Source organism: Rattus norvegicus, chromosome X (genome assembly GCF_036323735.1).
Source record: "Rattus norvegicus strain BN/NHsdMcwi chromosome X, GRCr8, whole genome shotgun sequence".
NCBI lineage: Eukaryota > Metazoa > Chordata > Mammalia > Rodentia > Muridae > Rattus > Rattus norvegicus.
Genome location: NC_086039.1, coordinates 18,883,369 through 18,904,691, shown reverse-complemented (window position 1 = coordinate 18,904,691; position 21,323 = coordinate 18,883,369). Strand labels below are relative to the sequence as shown.

The window sequence follows — 21,323 nt, the reverse complement described above, 5'->3', positions numbered from 1 at the left end:
CTCCAGGTTCCTCGTGCACTGGGTGATTTCCAACATCGGTGTCTTATCGATGGTGTTTCTGAACACGGGACCTGACATCTACATGGACTCTATGGCCTTGCAGTTGCTTATTAAAGCAGATGTCTTGAAGTTTGTAAGGCACCTTTTTGTTCTCCCCTCTGTCTCACAAGGCTATTTGCTGCCACCTTGTGCCTTCTAACCCTTCTGCCACATGTTTCTCTGATGAGGAAAAGGCCTGGGGTGGGTGCCCCTAGCACAGTGACTGAGGTTGGCATAATGACTGGAGAGTAACTGGAGGACCCAGCATTTACCCAGTAGTTATGAAAGCTATTGTTTACAGCATAGTGCCACTAGAGGAAGTCCTCTAAACAAGAGTCACATGTAATTCTTTTCTGGCTACTTCAGCATAAACACTAGTCACTTGCACTTCAGCTCAAATGTTGATTGAGGTGTTCTCAAGAAGCCTTGCCACCAGGCTTCATTCTTTTTCCTGAGAATTTTTCTAGGTTATTGTGATGTATCTTGCTTAGGGTTCACTCGAAAATAGATTGTAGTAAAAACTATCTAAGATTCTTCCTTGGGGATGGCAAAATATGAGTGTGAGATGTTCTAAGTCCCATACCCTGTGCAGATGGTAGAAAGAATTAAAGCTACCGAGGAACCAAACCGAGGGTAAGCATGAGTGTGGACACAGCCTATAGAGCAGTTTGGTGCTGGGAAGCTTCCACACAAAGGGTATGTGGAAAGCAAGGGCTAAGGATAAGTAAATTATTGGGAGAAGAAAAATGACTGAGGGACTGTGCATCCAACCCAGTGGGAGGATGTGCACACATAGCACTTGGAGGGTATGAGCTCCATATCCAGCACCTGAAAAAGGAAAGATCATGATCATGAGCTATGTCAAGGATTCCAGTAGAAGGACAGGGATCGTTGGCAGTGCTTGAAAGTCACAAAACAGAACTGGCACCAGCAACCAGAAGCCTGTGGAAGAAGGTGATGGGGACTCCACCTGACGGAGCTCTCCCACTGTAACAGTGTGACTGTGCCCACAAAGATGTAAAATGTTCCCTAGGCCATCCCATGTTGGGGATGAGAACAGCTTGGAGCCCTTGTTCCTGGGGGTGACCTTCCCCCCGGGAACAGTGTTCTGTAACCACAGCTAAATCTACACACATGTGTTTCCTAGCGTTTGAATCTTTTCTATAATATAACTATACTGATACAGGAGAGAAAGTGAGAAAGGAAGAACTTTTCTCTCCTTTGTTCTGGCAAAATCTGTCACTACATCTATTTCCTTTACTAATATTTTCTCTCTTCCAGGTCTCTCAAGAAGGGAGCAAGTTGTGGACCTTGTACTCTTTTTCTATCAACATGAGGCTTATAGGCATTTATGACTGAGTCCTTAATGATTGCCCTGGCTTACTATTCTGAAAACTAGGAAGAGTGACTGAGTGGGAAAGAACCTAGGCTTTGCACAGTGTGGCTTCTTATAATCTCAGCACCTAGGAAGCATGAGAATTTCCATGAATTCAAGGAGTCCAGCCTGGGCTAGAAGACCCAGTCGCAAATCAAAACCCGGGCCTAGGACCACAATCTAGCAGCTATGGCTCCTCTTCTAGGATTGTTAATGGTGCACAGTGCAGAGATCAGTATTAATTTTTGGAGAAACTATTTTGATAAAAGAATCAAGCTACTAACAATTTTGGAAATAACAACTTACCACTTTTATATAACAATACTGCCCTTAAAGGACTGTCAGCCCAAGTTTAGTCACTGCCTTTCTAATCCCAGATGGCATACAAACATGAAAGAGAGCTATCAAAGCAGCCAACAGTGGTTTGAGAGCAGCAGTGGATACTCTAAGTCTTGGCAGTAGATACTTTGAGAATAATCTTAGGAGTCTTGTATTTTGACAATGAGTGGATAGAGGAATATAATATGTGCACAGAATCTGGTAGACAGGCTAGTGAATGAGAAAAAAATGAGACAATAAGTATGTGGGCATAGGTTCAAGACTGTGAGGGGGACTTTGTATAAATTAATAGATGTGTATTTTGTTGGGGTTTTAAAGTTTGGATAATATGCTTACAACTGTAGCTTGACCAAGTAATCTGTCGTCTACCATGGGAGGGCATCAGACTATAAGTACTCTGTCTCTGAACACACCAGAGGGCTGTGCTCATACAGTATTAGTCTTAGTGTCCATAGTACTTGTAAAAAGTTAGCTCCAGCAGCATTCTGAAGTTAATATTCAATTCTAATATATTAAATTTAACAGGAAGTATAGAAAAACATAACTTAGTTATCAAGGATCATCACATGAAAGGATAAAAATCCTTAATTCATTAGTGAAATAAAACAGCAGGGACTGGGAAGTAAGAGTTCTAGCATGAGTACCTGAGTTCAGGTTTTTCGCACTCACATGAAAGTCTAGGCTGGGAGGTGCAGGGAAGGATGAAGGCAGGAAGATTGGTGGGGTTCCCTGACTACTAGACTAGCAAAGCAGTGAGATCCAAAGTCAGTGGAAGGCCCGGGGTCAAGAGAATAAGGTGGAGAGTGACAGCTAATAACTGACATCCTCCTCAGAACTCTGTGCATGTGCACATAGGCATGTGCACCTATAGACACATACATATACCAACATACCCACACATAATTTTTTTTTCTTTTTTTCGGAGCTGGGGACCAAACCCAGGGCCTTGCGCTTGCTAGGCAAGAGCTCTACCACTGAGCTAAATCCCCAACCCTCACATAAAATTATAAAAAGAGAAATAATATACATAACACAATCATATATGTCTATGTGTAATATATATATTGAAATTAAATTTTACAAATGCCTAGGGCTAGAGCAATCAGGTGGAGCAATCAGCACTTTCAAGCCTGGCTGGTAGGAACACAATTTAATTTTATTAAGAAGACTATCTAATAGCTGAAGCTCAATGAACACCCTGTGTTAGCATTTCAACTCGCTGACCTATGTCCAGCAGGAAACTCTGTGTGTGTGTGTGTGTGTGTGTGTGTGTGTGTGTGTGTGTGTGTGTGTGTATGTGTATGTCAGGGAAGGAAATATAAAGAGATGGCCTCAGCAGAGGTAAGTACTGATGATAATAATAATCTTAAAAGTCCAAATCTCTGGCAGGAGAGCAATGGATGCATTAACAACATAGCCACACTGAGAAACTTTTGCTGATTTACTTGCCAAACAAATGGTCCAGTTAAGACTTACTGGGGTAAAGTCCCAGCTTGTCATTTCTTTTTTTTCCCTTAATCTCCATGATTTTATTGTGGGAAATTTCTAATGGAGGGAAGATGTGGCTTCACCAAAGCCTTTGAACATTTGATTGTTTCAAACCACACAGCTTGGTTAACTGCATGGTTTCATGTGAAAGCCCTCCTAGGAGTCAGGTAGTCCTGCATACCTCTTGTATATTCCACAGATTCTTAAGTTCATTCACTATAAAGGACAGGGTCTCCAAGGCCCCTGGACATTCTTCTTCCTGATCCCAGCTTCTTTTCTGACCTGCACACTTTCAAGCAAATCTTCCAGTCTTACATGTCCTTCATATGCATCAGCCCTGTTGTGCTTCATGTTAAAGACTTGCTTGATTTTAGCATGTTGGACCCTAAGTGTTAAGAATTATCTTCTGCAAGAATTCTAGGAATCTGAAATGAGGTTACCTGTGGTTGTCTGAGGCATTAGGGTTTTATCCCCTCTGTCTCTCTTACTAGGTCAAGCTCTCAGTCAAACTTTAGCCCCTTTACCTTTACCCAGTTCCCTTGAGACAGACACTGGTTAATGCTATTTCGTTCTGATGATGTTTGGGGTAACCTCTTAAAATAAAGGGACCTTTATTCAGGGAACAAAACAAAGGTATTGGAGGTATTGGTTAGTAGTCGGGAAAGCTTCAGATCAAAAAACGGCTACTCACTATGATAGCAGCCAAGAGCTTAACCCTTGCATGAGGACAGAAACAACATTAATACCACTTAAAGTAGGACCAGTAGAGGCTGGCAGGTCCCTGTTGTCATGCTTTGGAAGCCTCAGCCAGGATGAAGCTCTGGCAGCTCTTCCTCAGGGGTTTTGTGGAGATGAGGAGCATACAATGAGGGGGTAGTGTTAGATGTTAGATGAGCAGAAAGATAGGAGAATCAATTTATGCCAGGGCCACCAAGCAAGTACTCAGGAAATCATCTGCTCCTGAACTGAGGATGCCACAGAATCTCATTCCTACCATCCCTTCTGAAAGGATCCACACAGGGGTGGCATGATAAAAATGTTCACTTGCCTCCCTATAGACCTCTCAGACTCTCAGGATGGGGAGGACTTACTTTAGGAAATCAAGGAATTTAATCACCAGATAGGAAAGGGACCCATTCCCTACCAGCCATTACTGGAGGGGAAACACTGAGGTGGTAAGAATGTATAATCTACCACAGAACAGAGGCAATCTCATGGAATCTGATCTTTGATGTTAACCATGGTGGCTCCAAGTAAGGCTTTCTTATTGATGTTTCCTTCATTTCTTTCCCTGAGGGCTCTCTGTGAGGCTTGAATTCATCCAGAGAGGGAATAGCAGAAATCCCGAGGTCACAGACAATGCCTTTTCTGATAGCAATGTTGACAATACAGATAGACTTTTGCTAACCAGTGAAGTTTATACAAGCCTAGAATTCCAGAAACTGTATTGGGGGTTATCTCATCAATTGTTTACCACTCCTATGTCAAAGCTTAGTCTTTAACTTATTGGGGTTCTATCTAAGTTCATGCATGTGATCCAAAGCTTCTACCAATGAATCATTACTAGCACGGACTATCTAGTTTATCCCAAGACTTCCATATAAACAAAGACACTATTGTCAACAAAAAGTTCAAGGGATAAAGAGATGGCTTTCCAAGAGACAAAAGCAAAAAGCCAAGCCTCTCCTTGGGTAGAATTAATCCTTAAGGACTTTCCTTGGACAATGAAGGGTCCATCGACTTGAGTACAAATAAACATCAGAGCTTTCCCTAGATTTTTATTGCAGTGTTCATTTTGAACCTTTGTGCCTCAGGAAGGCACTCAGAAGATCCCAAGAAGAAGCATGTTATCCTTGGAAAGTCATGAAGGCTTTTATCAAAAATTCTATGTAGTAACAATTTACAGATTTAAAGCAGATACAAGACAGTGATCCTATATGTTACAAATTCTTAAAGGATCTTTATCCTTAGAGCCAAAAGGATAACAGTTTGGGAGATTGTGCACCAAGGCACTAATGCTTTGCCATTCCTATGGGTGATACTGACACTCATACTTGAAGAGCCTCTGAGCCATGGTAGCATCCAATGCTATAGCTAGTGCCCATGTTCCACCACGTACAAGTCACAAATGAAGATGGACTATCAGATTCTTCTCTTTGTGTCTGAAGTGAGCAGTTAAATATGGTACAGTAACAAATGGTGAAGGGCTGAGTGTGTGGGGAGGACAATGTACACTCTAGGTACTGTGGACTAAATTGTTAACATTCATGTGCTCAAGCTGTGACTACTAATGACATCTGCAGAAAAGAAATGATTAGTATTATATCAGGTAAGAAAGGAAGCAAACTAATCCAACACAATTAGTGTCCTAAGAAGAGATGCTGGAGGGCATATGCCCAGGGAAGTGTTGCAAACTCCAAAAGAAAGAAAACGCTGCATGACCTTTTTCATATGTGATCTGCCATGTATATGTGTGTGTGTGTGTGTGTGTGTTTGTGTGTGTGTATTTAGATGAGTGTGAGTGCAGGTAAAGGCTAAGCAAGCCATAAAATAGACCAAGAGCAGGAGGAAAAGGTTCTGGGGAGAGGGAGAGAGCAAGGCCCCATGAGTGGCATGGAAGAGGAAAGGAGGCTGGAGAAAGAGTACAAGAAGGAACAAGAAGGCAGTGAGATGGCAAAGCAAAAACATTCCCTAAGGAAACCTAATACTTCACAGGAAAATTTAGATAGATAAATGATAGATAGATAGATAGATAGATAGATAGATAGATAGATAGATAGATAGGTAGGTAGATAGATAGATAGATAGATAGATAGATAGATAGATAGATAGATAGATAGATAGATAGGAAGGTAGGTAGATAGATAGATAGATAGATAGATAGATAGATAGATAGATAGATAGATAGATAGATAAATGGAAGAAACAAAGAAAAATCCTTTCCTACTGATTCTCAGACCCAACCAGAGAGAAAGAAGGGCAAACCCAGCTGTTTATCTGCTGGTGAAAATGATTCTTGTCTTCTCGTCATAGATCAGTATACATTATACCCAAGGGGAATGAAACAGGCCCTCCAATGTCTTTCAATAGCAATGATGTGTGGGATACCCTAGTGATGAAAGATTAAAAGATCCCTTCAAGTTATGACTTCAGCATGTATAGGGATAAGCAGAAATCTATGGTACAGACATGGCTATGAGTAGTTACGGCTTTGAGGAGAGGCTACATAGGATACCTCTGGGGCCAGATTTTGTCACAACACTAGAAATGTTCCTTATATGGGTGTGGCTTGTATAGGAAAAAATTCTTACATATTTGTACTTTGCGGCTAAACATTTCTCTCTGCAAGAAGCATAGAATATTCAGGCCAGTCACCACTTGCAAAAGTACTGAGCATCAGAAGACTATGAGGAAAATCATTTTCATCATCTGAAAATTTTAATCTTGATTTTATAATTGATATGTAACCAAGCACATTAGTAATTATTGGGTATAATGTTCTAATTCAATGCATGTGTATAAGGTATAATTATCAAATCAGGAAAATTAGCATTTTTATCTTCCCAAAGACTATGTGTAGAGAGCCTTTATACTCAATTTTGTCCTATTGTTTTGATTTGTATAATTCACTACCGTAGATTTTAACTCTTCAGTCATTCTCAGGAGAGCCAGAGGTACTTACTTGCTCATTGTTTGGTGTTTGGTACTCACTGTTCACACTCTCATGTTCCACGTTCCCCTTGCCTTCCTAACCTCTGCTTGCTTCTGGTCTTTTCTCAGTCCTATGTGATCAGCTTTTATTGCCTTCCCCAAATGAGTGAAACCATACAACATTTGTCTATATATTTGGCTTATTTTATAGAACATAATATTTTCCATTTGGATCCATGCTGCTGCATGTGACAAGAAGCCATGCTTTAAATGATGAATCATATTCAGGTGTTTATATGTACCATATTTTTGAGAGCTTGTTGTGTAACACGGGGTGACCCTGACATTAATGTCAGGGTCAGGCAGCTAATCCTCTTACTTTCATCTTTTCCTTGTCTATTTTCTGGGCCTTCAAGGCTTTTAGCAAGCTCTTCAGTCCTAGGCTAAGTCATGTCTGCTGCTCCAAACACATTATTTGTTCCACCTTAAGGGACAAGGCAAAGAGCCACTTGAGGATTTATAAGGCTCTTCTCCATCTGGTATTGACTTTCAGCTGGAATCCATAGGTGATTAGGGCCAGAGAGCATTTAAGTTCACATATACAGTCTTATTAGAAACCTTTTTAGATCAGAGATCTAGAAATCACACACAGAGACAGAGACAGAGAGAGAGACAGAGACAGACAGACAGACACAGACAGACACAGACAGACAGACAACATGCAGCAAGGTAGAAGGAACACAGAGAAACATAGAAGTTGAGATTAGTGGTGTAAATGAAGAGGATCCAATCCACAGTGTTTCCCAAGAAGGGGCAGTCTACCTTCTCTGTGCAGCCCAGAGATGATTTTATAATCTCCTTTCTGCACAGCTATAATGCAAAACCTATTCCTTTGCCATTGCTAAATTAGCCTCATAGCCACAGTAATCTTTTTCTTAAATCACTGAAATTCATTTTGACCTCGTTGAGATAACTGCTCTGTTGCACAAAGGATGCAGATTCGTGGAAAATTCAATTATTGTTTCCTTCCACTCTCCCTCCCTGTTTCCATCCACACTCCCTGCCTATTTCTGTATTAAATTATCCCACTCAGAGAATCTCACTCTGTAAATTCACTGAGCATATTTCTCAGCATCGATAAGAAAGCAAATAAAAAACGGAGTATTGGGCTGGGAGAGATGGCTCTTCCAGAGGTCCTGAGTTCAAATCCCAGCAACCACATGGTGGCTCACAACCATCTGTAATGAGATCTGATGCCCTCTTCTGGTGTGTCTGAAGACAGCTACAGTGTACTCAAATACATAAAATAAGCAAATAATTCTTTAAAAAAAATAAAAATAAAGAAGTATGACCCTAGGCCATGGATTCACAGAATAGTGGGAACAAATACATTCTTTTTCTCCTCCATTCGCAACACAACACTCCAGCTCTCCCAGCTCACACCCACTTAGTCTCAAGCAAACATTCTCTTAGAATGTCCAATAGAATACATAAAGCCAAAGATGGGGCGTAGTGGCATATGTCTTTAATCCCAGCACTTGGGAGGCAGAGGCAGGCAGCTCCTTTATGAGCTGGAGGCCAGTCCAATCTACAGAATTAGCTCCAGGAAAGACAGACCTACAGAGAAACCCTGTCTCAGAAAAAAAAATAGGGGGCTGGGGATTTAGCTCAGTGGTAGAGCGCTTACCTAGGAAGCGCAAGGCCCTGGGTTCGGTCCCCAGCTCCGAAAAAAAAGAACCAAAAAAAAAAAGAAAGAAAGAAAGAAAGGAAGGAAGGAAGAAAAAAAGAAAAAATAGAAAAACATCCCTCTCCCCCCAAAACCAAAACCAACCAACCAGGCACACAATGAAACCAAAAGATGAATTAGTCAAGCATTTTTTGTGGGTATACAGAAGGAACCTGGAAGCCAGGTGATTGAGGCACAGATGACTTTATTGCCTTTCCAGTTGTTCTCGAATCCATATCCCAGCCTTAGGAGTTGAAGGTATCTGGAGAGCCCCTTCTGAAAGCAGAGGGCAAAGTAGGCCTCAGAAAGTAAAGGAGAAAAATAGGTGACCGTTCTCACCTCTAGCCCATGGTGGTAGATGTCTGAAATCTCTGAAGGCCAGTTACGCAGGCGCACAAGCATGGTGTATGCATAAGAGCTCACCTCATGGGGCTGGAGAGATGGCTCAGTGGTTAAGAGCACTGACTGCTCTTCCAGAGGTCCTGAGTTCAAATCCCAGCAACCACATGGTAGCTCACAACCATCTTAATAGGATCCACTGCTCTCTTCTGACGTGTCTGAAGACAGCTACAGTGTACTCATATACATAAAAATAAATAAATCTTTAAAAAAAGAGCTTACCGGTTGGGGATTTAGTTCAGTGGTAGAGCGCTTGCCTAGCAAGCGCAAGGCCCTGGGTTCGGTCCCCAGCTCCGAAAAAAAAAAAAAAAAAGAGCTTACCTCACAGCCCTGCCATGCCCAATTCTAGAGTTCCCTGGACCCACTGAGAAAGTGGGATACTGAGGCAAGATTACTGCTTGGAGGTGCAGCTCTCTTCTTCAAAAATACGAATGAAGATTTCTGCTGAACCCTTATTTGGGGATTCTAGGAAATCAGCATGAATGGGAAAGAAGCAGTGACATCATCAGGGGCAGGGAGCTCATGCTGCAGGACTATGTGATGAACAAGGAAGGTCGGAGGAATCCCTAACAACTACCAGTTGAGCTCCCTCTATTCAGCCCATAAACTAGCAACACAAGCTTTTCTACCTCTGCTTTGCCCACTGTCAGACTAAATAAAGGATCCCAACCAAAAGTTGGTATGTCTTGGAGCTGTGGCTACCTCAGTTGTCCCTTATGTGCCTGGCATGCCTGAGACCCTGGACTCCATCCTCATCATCACGTGGAAAGGTTGCTCTATTTTAGATGTTGATGGTCTCTGTGTTCATACTTTTCTGACGTTATCTGGATCTTTCTTTTGCTAATGTTCCTTTTTGCCGGGTCTCTCAGCCTTGTCTGAAAATGTCAAACTCGAGGCCGTGCTTCAATTTGCTAAGTGCAAGAGGAATGATAATAGCAGTGGAGTGACTCAGCAGCACACTGCAGACATGGCATTGCAAATGATTTCAGCTTATTTCACTGAGCTAAAGCTGACCTTGGTTTCCACGCAAATAGTAGCCTCCATGGTTTAAAGAAGAAAACTTATCAGAGCAAACAATTTTATACAGTTACCATAAGATGTTTACTGTACAATACAAGTTTGCTATAGACATGCATCCTTGTGTAAAGTATACAATATATATCTATGCATATGTTAGGATATAGTATCTTGGGGATGCTGCTTCAGATCTCCTGTACTAGCTGTTATATCTAATCCAAAACTTTTGCTTTTAATTAAAAGATATAATTAAATGTATATCAGCAATTTGTAATATATGATACAAACCATAGGCACATTTCAATGATAAGGCACAGATTTGTGTAAGCAGAACTTGGTTTAAATGATAGACATTGTGTAACTTACAGACCTTTCTTGTGCCCTTTCCCAAACAGAGTGCCATCTTTTTTCTACCCCTCTATGCTATGGTTTTGCCTCTTCTTAAATGGTGTCATAGGAGATCATGCTCTATTCCCACTGACGTGCTAGTTTTTGCTCGCTCTAGTGAAAGGCATTTATCTTGGTGCTAACAGCAGTAATTTCTTCAGTTGGATTGCTGCATAACTTCCATCTCATGAATGTTTCAGAACAATGACATTCTAACAGCAGGTATTACAGTCCTTGTCACGGTATGAGGCACACCGTCACTAGAACATTCTGAAGAAAGCAATGTTTGAGGATGGATTTGCATTTTGATTTTTCCTATACACATATAACTATACATTTTGACGAAAATACTTGAGAGCTACAGAATAATTGTTATTTCCTCTGTTCATCATTCAGCTCATTTGTGTAGTTTGAGGTTGCACAGGAAGTAATGTGTGTGACACTTCACTGCAATGCTGAGCAATGTGATGACCAAGACAGCTACAGATCCACTCCAGGCTGGTTAGCACATAATGCGAGGACACTGGACAAGAGGATGATTCACTTCCTGGATATGATGAGCCATAATGAAAACTCATCTTGCTACCTAGAATGACCAATTTAACATTGTATTTTTTTCTGGAACCTTCTATTTACTATTTTGCAGCTGACTGAAGGTTACTGGAACCGTGGAAAGGAAAGCAGCTGATAGAAAAGCTATTATAAAACCACTTTGTCAAATGCTGCTTTCAATAGTTATTTTGATGAATATATTGAATCTTAAAAATAATTTAGACAGAACTGACATTTTATAGTATCATTGTCCAGTTAATGAACAAAGGATATCTCTCTGTTCACGGACGTCAACATTGGTATCTGAGTTTACCAGAGGCAAGAGGTTACAAGTGCAAGAACCAGATGTTCCTGGGGTCAGTTTCTTCACAGAGATCTGACGAAAAATCATTTTATATCTCTGGGCTAAATTTTGGCCACAGTTTGTTTGTGTCCAAATTTCCCCCAAACAGGACCGGGACCTTGCCATACTTCCAGATTTACCTAATTCCAACTGGCATCTATATCTTCAGTTGATTTTTTTACATTAACACTCCGATTTGAGTACCAAATTTTGTTTTAGCTTGCTTGCTCTGCTGTACTGAAGCTCTATCACTGAGTAGGGAAAACACATGCATTGAATATCTTCGAGTCCAGGAGGCTAGAAATACGAAATGTTAGCAGGGTTGGTTCCTTCTAGGCTGTGGATGAGAATTGGTTTTACTTCTTGCTCCTCGTTTTATACATAGATGGCTATTTCTCCATATGGTCTTTCCTTCAAGTGTGTCTGTCTTTGTGTTCTAATCCTTCACCTTTAAAGACTCTAAGGTCAATTCTAATTAGATCCCCTGAAGTAATTAGAGCTGAAATGACTCTATTTCCAAAAGGGCTCATTCTGAGGAACTAAGACAGACACTTGCCATAAGCAAAAGCACTATTCAACCTACCACTGAAGTATCTCTGAATAGTTTACACGTAGGTCTTTATTATATTTATTTTGTGTTTTTGTATCCATCATCAACTTATCGTCTCCCAGCTCTCACTGCATATACTCTATGAAAACACTAAGCATCTTTTTTTTCATGGACAATATTAAACTGCCCCAGTAGAGGGCAGTGGAGGGACACAGAAACAAGGTGAGATTGCCTTCCCTTTCAGGCAATATGCTACTGATGAAGATTTGCAGCTATTTGATGTCCCCACAGCCACTGGTCCAGAACTGAGGATCCCTCACGGCAACATTGTAATGTCTGTGTGAAAGTAATTAGCAGCCCTCTCAACAGACAAACAAGAGAACAGCAGCCTGTTAGCTTTGAGCAAGGCCACCCATTTGCTGATCACCTGGCTTGCTCTGCCTAGCCTCCTAAGAGCTGCTTTTTGACTTGTTCAAAAGCATCAGCTGTATCCTGGCTCATACAAGATTCTCTGCCAGAATTATGCCTTGTACCATAGGGGAATCTAAGCTCCAACAGTGCATTTCTTTCCTTCTGTGACCCAGTGCTAAGCGATCATTTAGCACTTTCCTACAGCTCATTATTACTCAGGATCATAGCTTAATTATGTGTGAAAGGCACCGTGATGAATCTGCTACATATGCCTGATTAGGCCCACTCCTATTTTTGATACTTTGGTTAGAATACGCTATTCATTTTTCATTACCTTTAAAATCTTAAATAGGTTTGCAAGTTATATATGTATGTAAATATATGTATTCATATATATGCATTATATAAATTGTGTATATATATGAATATGTATATATTCATATATGTTATTCAATGTGCCATGTTTTGGTTTTATTCCAGTGCTAGGATTTGAACCCAGGACCTGTACATAGTAGCCAACACTATACCAATGAACTACATCTGCAATTGAGAAAACATACTTTAAGAACTCAAATGTAGAATATTTTTGTTATACCATAATCAAATAATAACAGTATGAGTAATAACAAATTTGTCTTTTCTCTGTGACCTTATACTTCCACTGATCTCATTCACTGAATTAAGATATACTAAAGAATTGTCAAAGGGAGTTATTCCTCAGATTCAAAAGGAAAGATTTTACTGTTTTACTTTCTGTATAGTATTGTGGGTTTCTGTTTTCTGGTTCGCTGTGATGTTGGAACCCAGTGTTTACAGCATGCAGGCAAAGCTCTACTGCCAAGCGGCATCTTAGCCTTCTTATGTTTTTGTAGCAATTTGTGGAGATTATAGAGTTCCTTTCCCTTCTTAGAGATATGAAAACCTTTACATTTTGAAGGTGGCTTGAGATTTGTCATGTTTTATTATTTATTATTGCTTGAGATGATTTCCATGCTATATTTGGCTAACACAGTTGGTTTTGATATGGTTTTGTTAATGACTGGCCTTTGGCCATAACACATCCCTTTATCTGCATATTAATGAGTTTTCCAGCTAATAATTCTCATCATCAGTTTTCACGTATTTCCCTGAGTTTGGCTGACACGGTCTCCTATTTGTCTTCATTTGTCTAGAATATACATATTGTCATTTCTACTATATGCTACAAATGTAAATTGACTCTTCTTTCCTATGTCCTTTGGTTTTCTTTAAGATTTGATGAGGTCATTAAGATTTGGTGTTCATTTTACTTTTGGATTCCTTGAGGAAAATTATTTTATTGTTCATTTATTCTGATTGCTATTGGTCAATTCATAGTTCTGTATTTCCTAAGCCACCTAAGCCATATTCCTAAAATACCTGCCATTCCCCTTAAATTTTGAGATAAATGTAAAGTATCACACATGTCCTTTTTATTACAGTGGAAGAGTGCACTTATAAATTCTAAATGAAATATGAACATTTATATGAACATAGACATAGTCTTCAGTCACCTCTCAAAAGATGTAGCTAGGTCTCTTCGAATCCAGGCTCAATTAGGATGGTGACACAAAGGAGAAGTCCTGTGTTCTGGAACTAACTGTAAAAGACAGTTTCTCTGGCCTGCACTGGCAGTCACCACATATTGAGTGTGTGACATGCTGTGCATGTGCATAAACAGAGTATCTCAATTTCACACCTTGATCTTGCTCTTTGTCAATTGCATATTCCTTTGCATTGACAGTTGAATTTTTAAAAATATAGACCAGGCATTGGCACAACATAGCCCTTGCATTCCATTATGTTGAATATAGGGACCAACTCAGGAGGAATAAATGACATTTAAATCTGCAGACTTCCAATCAGGAGTCATAGAATATCATTTATTCACCCCATTCTTTTGCTCTTATTTAGTTCAGTTACTTTCTATTCAAAGTCAACTTTGGCAATAAATGGGGTTTTTTTTTCTTTTTCTTTTTTTCAGAGCTGGGGACCGAATGTGGGGCCTTGCGTTTGCTAGGCAAGCACTCTACCACTGAGCTAAATCCCCAACCCTGCAATAAATGTTTTGAGACAGTGTTGACTTTATTGGTTATTTTCATTGAAGTATAAATTCAAATCCATTCATTTTTCTCTTCTGCAAACCATGCCTGTAAACAGCACTACCCCCACAATCATTAAAGAACAAGCTTTCCAATCTCCAAATCACTTTATAGGAAAAACATCCCTTTAGAGACAGACACCCATCACCAGTTGCTTGCCAAGGATCCCTGCCCTTCTCCCGGTCCTCACATCTTGCTCCAAATGTCCCTGTCCCTCTTGTGCCTAAGCTCTAAAACACCTCTGAAGACAATCATCCAGCCAGTCTCTGAAGTCACAAACCCTAGGATCACTATAACCCTGCCCTTCTGGATTCTGTATGGTCCTTATCTTTGGTTCATGCCTCAGTCCAAACACACCTCAGCTCTTTTTATATACCAGTTTCCTCAGAGATCAAAACATTCCATCCTGCAGGGGAATTAAAGCCAGAAGATAAACAACCCAAAATAACATGAGGAAGTTCCTGAAACTGACCAGATTCACTAGGCCACTCCCTCCCTCATAAGAGTACACCAAAACCACTTCTAAGTGTCATGTTCAGACCACCTACCAGCAAAGATGGTTCTAAAATGAGAACAGATGCCTGGAAGAAGCTAGAGCAGCAAAGCTTTCAGGAAGATGGTTAGACCAAGCGAATCATTTAAAATGGACACTCACCAAAGTCTTTGAGCTGCCTGTAGACTGAGAAGTAGTCTCTGGGCCTCCCCTTTTTGTGAGACATCTGGTGGACTGTGATTTGTGAATGCATCTGTGTCTTAGTCATTTTTGTTCCTGTAGGAACCCTTCACCCACATTACTGTAAGTAACCCAAATAAATTCAGTGCTAAGCCAGGTTGGACTTTGGCACCATTCCTAATTTTGTCTGTTACAGGATTCCTATCTGGAGTGTAAAAGATGTACAGATGCATGTGATGTCTCCCAAGAAAAGCCTTGCCACATAACATCTCTCCCTTCACATCTCTGATGCTACTGCAACTTAACTCTCCATCCTCTAGCTATTGCTATTCTGTTTTCCACTCTATATTCTGTGCATTTCTCCAGTGGCCCTAGCCTGTGTGCTCATTTCCACAAGCCTACAGTCCATCCTGAAATCTCACTGGAAAATCTTATCCAGAATGTAGAACATATTTTTTCCTCTACTGCAGCATCATCACTGACAACTCAACTCCTGTTCAAAGTGTGAAAGCAAGTATTTCACTACAGTCTGTTAGGAGGGTCTGTGATCCAGTCCCAGAACTCGGTTCCTAATTTACTGAAGGCATCGTTAATGCCCCAGAGATCTCCTGAGATCTCCATGGGGTCTTCCACTCATAAATGCACAACACTACTTGAAATCCACTATATATTTGACTATTCTGTGCACATCACTCTATGACAGCTTATTAGTTAGACAGCAATATCTGGATCCCAAAGATAAACCTTGACTGCCAGCATTCCTATATGAAACATGATGTCCCCACTGACAGCTCCAGTATTCACTGCTCACATATGAGTCACCGTTCTCCTAATAGAAAATCGTTTCCTGGTAGCCATGGTGACAGCTCTACAGTTGCCAGCATTCAGGCTACGAATGTGAACAATAGGCTGTATGCTTTCCTGAACATCCTCTACTGTGTCTGGGATCAGCAGGAACCCCACTCCAATAAGAATGGGGGAGCGACTAAATCCAGCGTGAACTGGGATGCCTGTGATTTGCACCACTGTATCTGAAAAGACATCCATCTCTCAGCCCTTGCTTTACACTCACAGAGGTGTGGAGTCACATGGTGCTCCCTCTAGCTGTCCTCCTCATGCAGCTGCACTCCTTCCAGTGCTCCTTCATATTGTCTGCTGTCCTCAGGTGTCTGTCTCTCATTGGTCACCATTTCACCTACCAGTATTCCCCTGCCTCAGAGGAGAAGAATTGAGGGTGGACAAAGAATCAATACCTGGCTCCTGCCAGTAGCAAGCACTTCTAGACACTCGCATGCCAGGGGTACAGAAGCAATGCTTTCCCCAGAACACAGAATGCTGGTAACTGAGACCGTTTGTTCCATGTAATGGGGTATCATAGAGTACTCATGATCTCTCACAGTCCAGAGTTGATGCCCAACTCACTGATGAGATGGTATTAAAAGGTAGACCCCAGGGTTGTACTACTACTCGCCCTTAATATTAGAACTCCTGGGTCACAGGCAAGTGGATTTTCTTGAGTTCAGTGCAACCATCCTGGTCTATATAGTGAGTTCCAGATCAGAGAGGCTCTATAGTGAGATCCTGTCTAAAGAAAAATAAATAAATAAGTAAGTAAATAAGTAAATAAATAAATAAGATTTGTCAGCAGTAACTTAGGATTCTCTGGGCCAGAATTGGGGGCTCTGAGTTGGCCCACCCCAAAATCTCTATCATCTAAGAACTGTTGGGACATATGAAAGGGCCAGTCCTGTTGATCCAAAGCTGCAGGATCTCCATGACACAGGGCAACAACAGGATCACCAGGAGGAGTCCTGATAAGGATCAAATCTTGATGGTGTCACAGAAGCCAGAGCTTGTCACAATGACTCATTGCAATGAACATTTGCAAGTGAAGATGTGTGGATAGAGGGATATACTGTGGGACACACTGTGACACACTACAGCTTCCATGAGGATATGTTCCTGTTGTGTGTTTACATGCATATGTATGTGTGTGAGGGTGCGCGCACGTGTGTGTGTGTGTGTGTGTGTGTGTGTGTGTGTGTGTGTGTGTGTTGCTTTATTTGGGGGAATTGCAATGGCAAAGGGACATGGGGATGAACATGACTAGAGTGTATGGGGCGCTTGCTGTGATGGAGAGAACCCATTGCAACAGCAACATGAAAATTCAGCACATTTTCTTTATACCTGTGAATTCAGGAGGCAGGTTTATCTTACACAGTTGAAAAGGGAGGTAGGTTTTGCCAATCTATCTGTTAGGGACCTCAAGCTGCAGTCATCCTAGAGGTGGACACTGAGATTGACAGTCTCCGCTAACATTGTCAATATTCACAGCACCACCTTTTAGAAAGGTTTTTCCGATGCCCCTGAGCCTGACCCAAGGAAGAATTTGCCAATTCTCCACATTGTGGTACTTGATATGGCTGTACTCATGTGAACAACACACATTGACTCAGGGCCTCATCCACTCCCCACATACACTAATGGAAAGTCCAGGCTACTCTGTGGGCATGCACACTCTGCCAAGACTATTCAGGGTAAGAAATTGCTGACTGCTCTTAGAAACACTTCTTCAAGAGACTACATGTGACGTAGTCAAAGACTAATCCATAGGAAAGGACACGTTTTGAGATATCCTAATCCAAAACTTTAAAATGCTTTTCTTATTCCCAAGAATAAAAGGAGACCCCACATTAAAGATAACTTTTCCTGTACTGGAGAATGCAGAGCTTGTCAACCCACACAAGGCTATGGCTTCTATCTGGCATTTCAACAGCGTGGCCACCAGGGGGCAGCATAATCTCAAACATTGTGTGTCCTAGAGCCCACAGCTCTGCCTGCAGCCTTCATAAATCTGATTAATTCCCAGGTTTGAGCGCTGTCGACTGCTCACACAGATGCAGCTGCAGCTATTCATTGTCTTTGGAGGACTGTGGTGGACATGAAATATTTGCCATCTAGTCTAGGTCTTTAGGTTTGAAGTCTCAACAGAATCTACAAGGTTCCAGTAGAAGCATAAAATGAGCTAGAAAATCAATTAGGCCTATCAGTCAAAGTCCTCTGAGTATTTGAAGCACTGAGTGGTCCTGGTGGAGGTAGCAACACATGACTGTCCTGCTTCAGGGACATTTTCTACACTTAGGCTATATGGTTGGCAGAAGGGACTGAAATCTAAAGTACCCTCTAGCCCTAGAGTTTGAGATGTGTGCGCTGGACATGGTCTCATAGACTTAGTCCAGTCTTTCTGTAGTGCATCTTCCATTCCCCTTTAGAAGAGAAGGACTGGTTCTCTTGGCTTCTAGAAGGGCTGTCAAAGGACAGCCCTTTGGAAATTCCAATTCACTCAAAAAGAGCAGTCATACACGTGTGAAGTTCCACGACTTCATGTATTCAATGACATCATGTTAGGAAGCACACAAACCTTATCCCTAGGTGGATTTCGAGACAGCCATCTCAATTGCAGACTTCTCAGTGGAGTCATCTGGTCCCTGTGCTGGTGTTCATGCTGGCTGGTTTTTATGTCCCCTTGACACAAACTAGTATCATTTTAGAAGGTCCATCAGTTGAGAAAATGCCCCGATAATATTGGCCTGGGGAGAAGCCTTTAGGGCACTTTCTTTTTTTTTTTTTAGATGTACTCTTGACTTTATTATTTATTGGCATAAACAAGAAAGTTCTCTGCTCACAAACACAGTGCTCCTTCCCCATACATATAATTGTAAAACACACACACACACACACACACACACACACACACGCAACTTAACAGTTAGTCATAATTTAAGAGCTTGACAAAGAAGTACATGCATATGGTCACCATAACATGTATAAACATATTAAACATGCATACGGTCACTGTAGCATGGTATAAATACATTAAATATTAGGGCACTTTCTTGATTGATATAGGAGGGCTCTACCAAATGTTGGTGATGCCACCTCTGAGCTGCTGGTCCTGGGTTCTATAAGAAAGAAAGGTAAGCAAGTTATGAGGTGCAAGCTGTAAGAAGCTAGCCAGTAAGCAGCACCCCTCTGTGACCTCTGCATCAGCCCCTGCCTCCAGGTTTCTGCCATGGTTGAGCTCTTGTCCTGACTTCCTTCAGTGATGAACAGTGATGTGGAAATGTAAGCCAATAAGCACTTTCTTCCCCAACTTGCTTTCTGGTCATGGTGTTTTGCTGCAGCAATAGAAACCCTGAGACAACGTTGATTGGCATCTCCTAGCTAGTCTTGCATCTTCTCTCACAAGTCTTGAGCAAGTGGGCATCCCCAGTAGCCTTTTGCCATATGTAAGTTCTAGTTCAGAGTCACTTTCCAGGAGGAAGCTAGTGTTACCTTTGTTTTGCTGGAGGATAAATGTGGGGAGTGGAGAAAGCCATGAGTCAGGGAAGTCCAGAGTGAGTCTGTGCTGTTAACATGGGTACACCTCAGGCTCTGTAGGATACCACAGCCTTCCTAGAGGACCGAATGCAAGTATTGACAGTTTAATGCAGAAACTATCCACAAGAGCTTCCTCGCACTGGACCTGTATAGCCTGAATACTGCTCCCACCCCAACTCCTGGATATTTACAGCATAAAGTCTGCTCCCTACAGAGACTGCTCCTGCAAAGATTAAATAGACCTGTCCCCATTGACACAGCTGTATAATACAACCGCTGTTTCCTCCTTTATCTGTATGTAGTAACCCAGTTTCCTTGTCCAGATGCATGCAATAATCCTGTCTCCCTGTTCAACTATATATAATGAACACACTGGGCTTCTAGCAGGCCTCAATTTCTCCAGCTGAGAGCCCAGACCACAGAATCCCAGATCCCCATCCTTGTATCTGTCTTTTCTCCATCCCCTGGTTGCCCCCAGTCAAGTCTGTCTCTGGAGCCATGCTAGATGCCGCAAATAAATCTTGGCTATTTTTCATCTCAGTTTTAAGTAAAACTATATAATTCTAAAGACAATAATACCTAATGGCATGCTGTACATTAAATAAACAAGCCCCCCATGAGGAGACACACTTGCCTTCTTCCTTACTATATCACTAGAGCCTTTAAGGTAGGCCCTATAGACATATATGCATTTGATGATCAAATAATGAGCACTCACCCGTAAGTGACAGATAAAAGCAGAAATTCCCTCAGACACCTCACAGGAGGCTACTGACCTTGCAGGGGACCATGGAGTGGAGAGGTGCGCTTCGTAAGTTTCTCAATTCCATCTGTGATTTTTTCCAGTTAGTTCCTAGACTGTAATGTTGGTTAAAGCACACTGGAATCTAGGAGTTATTTAGAGCAGGTCTAAATTCCCCAAGGCCTGCTTGAGAACTATCTGAACATCAGAGTATATCAGAAATAAACAAGTTTCTAATACCTTCCTGAGGGTTCCAGAATTCCAACGGACAGCCATCTTACATACCTATATTCTTTAAGAGTTTCAGGACTTTGCTTCTGTATGGTGTTGTTTTTAGAAAAAAAAGAAGATAGCTTTTACTTAATATTGAAAGCCATAGACATAAAATGTGTTTTTCCTAGATAAGATTGATGAAGCTAAAACATGCATGCTGAATGGGACCGGATATAGATCTCTCCTGAGAGACACACCCAGAGCATGTCCAATACAGAGGTCAATGCTAGCAGCAAACCACTGAACTGAGAACAGGACCCCCTTGGGGGGAATTAGAGGAAGGATTGAAAGAGTTGAAGGAGCTTGCAACCCCATAAGAACAACAATGCCAACCAACCAGAGCTTCCAGGGACTAAACCACTACCAAAAGACTATACATGGACTGACCCAGGGCTCCAACTGCATACATAGCAGAGAATAGCCTTGTTGGGGCACCAGTGGAAGGGGAAGCCCTTGGTCCTGCCAAGGTTGGACCACCAGTGCAGGGGAATGTCGAAGGGGTCCGGTAAGAGAGGTGGATGGGGGGAACACCCCTATGGGGGAGGGGGTAGGAATGGGAGCTTATGGACAGGAAACCAGGAAAGGGAATGCCATTTGAAATATAAGTAAAGAAATATATCTAATAAAAATATTTTAAAATGTGTTTTTCATCTCCTTTGAGTGTATAAAATTTGTTTTCTCTAACACGTTTATTTATTTATTTTTTTACATATTCACTGTACATCGTACTCACTGTCCCACTCCCAGTCACGGCCTCGCACAATCCTGAGCATTCTCCTTCTTCTTCTGAGCAGATGGGGGCCCCTGGGTATACCCCCCCAACCCTAGTACAACAAGTCTCTGTGAGACTAGGTGCAT

General features: G+C 41.5%; 1 long non-coding RNA gene across 1 annotated transcript in view; it reads left to right on the top strand.

Annotated features, from left to right (window-relative positions):
* LOC103694470 (uncharacterized) overlaps nt 1-21,104 on the top strand; it is a 93,061-nt gene extending 71,957 nt beyond the window's left edge. Inside the window, exon 11 of the long non-coding RNA XR_010061509.1 lies at nt 7-21,104. This is a non-coding gene — a long non-coding RNA (uncharacterized LOC103694470). The remainder of the gene's footprint in view (nt 1-6) is intronic.
* Nucleotides 21,105-21,323: the final 219 nt, after the last annotated feature.